The sequence below is a fragment of the Gavialis gangeticus genome, unplaced genomic scaffold, assembly GCF_001723915.1.
Source record: "Gavialis gangeticus isolate Ggan-Ray unplaced genomic scaffold, GavGan_comp1, whole genome shotgun sequence".
Taxonomy (NCBI): domain Eukaryota; kingdom Metazoa; phylum Chordata; order Crocodylia; family Gavialidae; genus Gavialis; species Gavialis gangeticus.
In genome coordinates, this window is record NW_017729030.1 from 47,772,988 (window position 1) to 47,777,502 (window position 4,515).

Sequence of the window (4,515 nt, forward strand, 5' to 3'; positions counted from 1 at the left end):
TGTGTGTGTGTGTGTGTCTATAGAGAGAGAAAGAGAGCTGGTGCTGATGTTGTGAGTGTAGCTGCTTATGCCTTTTCTTGATATACGTTATAAAACCTAATGTATTATATTGTACATGATATGTGCACACATGGCCTGATCCAACCGCTGCCCCCTCCGTTAAGGCAATGGAAAAACCACAGACTGCAGCCGTTTTCATTCTTTCCTTCTGACTCTCAAAATCTGCCACATCACAACTCACTTACAGTCTTATATTCAGAGGGGCCAGGAACAGGGGACTTTGCAAATGTACAGTGGCAAAAATACAAGCACACGGGGGAAGTACTGATCCCATGTTGCCAGCAGGGGTGTTAATGTGGATGTGGGATATGACTCCAACTTGGAAAGAGAGCTGTGTGTAATGCTCATAGGCAGTTACAGCTGAGCTGAAAAGAAACAGCCTTCCCACATTAACACTCCATGAACAGCATCAAGCACATTTATCATATTAGCTGTTGGAAAGTGTGTCATACTTACATTTTAGTGCAGTATTGTGCTTCTGGGAGATATTTTATTTATTGAGAAATTAGATCTAAACAGAGATGATTTACCCAATTCTCTCTAAGAGGTTTAGGCAACTCTGCCATTTACTTGAAGGACAGAGTATGTGTGTGTTTTGGAGGGAAGGGAAGGGAAGGGAAGGGGGATCCGATGAGGCACGTCGTGTATTCTGCCTCCCCCTCCACCTCAAGGCACTGTTCAGTGCCTGCGATAAATATTGCAGATAAATAGCATTCTACAAGATTTTACTGAAAAGGATTTCTTAATTATTAAAAAAAAAAGCATTTCTGGAATCTCTCTCACTGGATATAACACGGTATAATAAACACAACATTGTGTGCGGACTTGTATAGCTCTTCACATGCTCTTATCACTGACATCCAAGACATCCAGTGAAGGCTCTGGTCACCTTATTCTGGACCAATCCTGCACTCCTCTCTCATGATGGTTAAGCAAGTCAATGGGACAACGCACAGGACTGCTAACATGGGAGAGGCAGAACTGTCAATGTTAGATTGTATTGAACACTGGAATGCATCCCTATAGAATAGCTGGATTATATATTAAGGTGAGCAGGTCTCCTTTTCTAGGAATACCTGGTTTCACAGGGGCATTTTAGTGGCCATTTGCATTACAATAGTGCCTGAAACAGTGATTCTAGGCCAGGGGCAGGCAATTATTTTGGGCGGAGGGCTGCTTATGGAGTTTTGGCAAGCCATTGAGGGCCGCATGACAGGCAGCCAGGGGCTGATAAATATTAATTTTCTAAATTTTTTTTAGGGGCCCCGCGGGCCAGATAGAATGGCTTGGTGGGCTGCATCTTAGTTTCATAGTTTCTAGGGTCGGAAGGGACCTGAGCAGATCATCTAGTCCGCCCCCCTGCCATGGCAGGAAGAGCACTGGGGTCAAATGACCCCAGTAAGGTGGTCATCCAACCTCCTCTTAAAAACCCCCAGGGTGGGAGCCTGCACCACCTCACTTGGAAGCTGGTTCCAGACTCTAGCCGCCCTGACCGTGAAGTAGCGCCTCCTGATGTCCTACTTAAACCTTCCCTCCGCCAGCTTGTGACCATTGTTCCTGGTCACTCCTTGCGGCGCTCGGGGGAACAGGGACTCCCCCAGCGCCTGCTGATCCCCCCTAACCAGTTTATAACAGGCCACAAGATCCCCCCTCAGCCTTCTCTTTTGAAGGCTGAACAGGTTCAGGTCCCGCAACCTTTCCTCATAGGACCTACCCTGCTGTCCCTTGATCATACGAGTGGCCCTCCTCTGGACCCTCTCGATGCTGTCCACATCCCTCTTAAAGTGCGGCGCCCAGAACTGGACGCAGTACTCCAGCTGCGGCCTGACCAGTGCCGCATAGAGGGGGAGGATCACCTCCTTGGACCTGCTCGAGATGCATCTGTGGATGCACGACAAGGTGCAGTTGGCCTTCCTAGCCGCCTCCCCACATTGCCGACTCATGTTCATCTTGGAGTCAATAATGACTCCCAGATCCTTTTCCACCTCCGTGCTGACAAGAGGGGAGTTCCCCAGCCTGTATGTATGGTGCCGATTGTTCCTCCCCAGGTGCATCACCTTACACTTGTCTGTGTTAAACCCCATCCTGTTCTCCTCCGCCCATCCTTGTAACCTGTCTAGGTCCAACTGTAGCCTGTTGCTCCCCTCTATTGTGCCCACATCCCCCCACATCTTAGTGTCATCAGCAAACTTGAACAGGGTGCTTTGCACCCCCTCATCCAAATCACTGATGAAGATGTTGAACAGGGCGGGCCCAAGGACCGAGCCCTGTGGGACCCCACTTCCCACGTCCTTCCAGGTCGAGAAGGACCCATCCACTACCACCCTCTGGGTGCGACTCTCTAACCAGTTGGCGACCCATTGGACTGTATGGGTGTCTACGCCACAGTCCCCCAGCTTCCTAATGAGAATGGGGTGAGAGACAGTATCAAAAGCCTTCCTGAAGTCTAGGAAAACTATATCCACTGCCACCCCTGCATCCAATGATTTAGTGACCTGGTCGTAAAAGGCCACCAGGTTGGTCTGACAGGACCTGCCGCTGATGAACCCGTGCTGGTTGCCCCTGAGCATGCAGTTCCCTGCTGGCCCCTCCTGGATGTGTGCCAGAATAATTTTCTCGAACAGCTTGCCCAGGATCGAGGTAAGGCTGACTGGCCTGTAGTTCCCCGGGTCCTCTTTCCTTCCCTTTTTGAAGATGGGAACCACGTTGGCCCTCTTCCAGTCCTCCGGCACCTCTCCAGAGCACCACGAGTGTTCATAAAGCCGTGCCAGGGGACTTGCAATGACCCCAGCGAGTTCCTTCAGGACTCTAGGGTGAAGATCATCCGGGCCGGCTGACTTAAAAATGTCCAGCCCCTCCAGAAGCTCCCTAACTAAATCCTCACTCACTCTAGGCCCAGGTGAGCCTCCCCCAGGGCCCAAAGGGGGCCCAGCAGGGAGGTGGCAGTTCTGGTCCTTACTGAGGAAGACAGAGGCAAAGAAGTTATTAAATATGTTGGCTTTGTCGTCTGGCGTGACAACCAGATTCCCCATCTTGTCCTGCAAGGGCCCCACATTTCCTGGGGCCTTCTTTCTACTCCCTATGTACTTAAAAAAGGACTTCTTGTTGTCCTTTTTGCATCTGGCCCACGGGCCTCATTTTGCCCACCCCTGTTCTAGGCACTGTCAGGAATCAAGGCATCATTGTGCTAAACACTGTGTATACATATAATGTAGACAGGTCTCTGCCCCAAAGATATTACGATGTAGTACTGCATGTGATGAGAGAGAAAGCAGGTGGAAACAAAGAAGAGGGACATCACAAAATGTAACAAGAAACACATTACTGCCTAGTTATTGGGAAGATTTTTGCAGGCATTGCTCTGTTTGTGACATTTGAAGGCAAGGATTGGAAGACGACTTTAAACCTGGAATTAAAATATGTTTTGAATTTTTCCAATTTCAATGTAACCAGCTGACTTAGCAATCGCCAGCACCCCGATGGGCTTGGAATCTAGATGCCCAGTTCTGGCTCCCCCTGAATTGTTATGCAGCCATGCAATGGTATCCCAAGACCAGCGGTGGCAACCACTGAGTACTTCTTTGAAGCCCAGCCTATTCCACAAACTCCTTTCGGGATGTCTACCAGTCAGGGTTGTGGGCTGTTAAAATCCAGCCCTATGAGAAAGGCTTTGCTTATGATGACACCAGTTTGTTCAACTAAGAACAACTGCATGAATTTTAGAACATGACATATCAGGCAGAGTATAAGCAAAAACTTCTCTACAGCAGTTATCTCCAGAATAGTCTTCAAGGGAAGTGGTGGCAGCTGTATCATTTAGAACAACTCTGGACAAAGCAAACAGGAATTAACAAATTGAACACAGGCTTACATTAACTGGGAGATGGCTTAGATAAGCTCACAAGTCTCTCTTTGTTATAGACTTCTAAGACACTCTGGAGAAAAGCAGGCAGCAGGAGACTGCTTGGGAAGACATCCAGTGAAGTTGATTAGAAATGAACAAAACATATGCAATTCCAAATGTCTGGTCAATAGAATTTCGCTCACAAATTCTGCCTTGTGATTCTGCAGCTCTCAGTTTACTTTCTTCTAGTAAAAGGCCAGTATTAACATTCTCTCCCTATATTTTTGCATCTTATGAAATAGCCTAATGAAATAATTCTTTTCCATGGACACCCCAATTTTGGCTAAAGTAGACTAAAATAAACTCCCCCCCCCCATGAAGGCATTGCTATAAACAAGAATTATTTTGCATGAGAATGAACTAAAGCCATATTCAGAAAGTGCAAGCTTTTTAATGTTGAGTAACATTGTGTTACTATTATATCACCATCTGTAAGTATACAGTCCACCAATGGATGGGCTGTACAGACATCCACCAAAGATGAATCATCATTTTTTAGCTGAACACCAGATGTCTGCCTGGTGTTCTACAGACAACTAACTGGCAGAAGG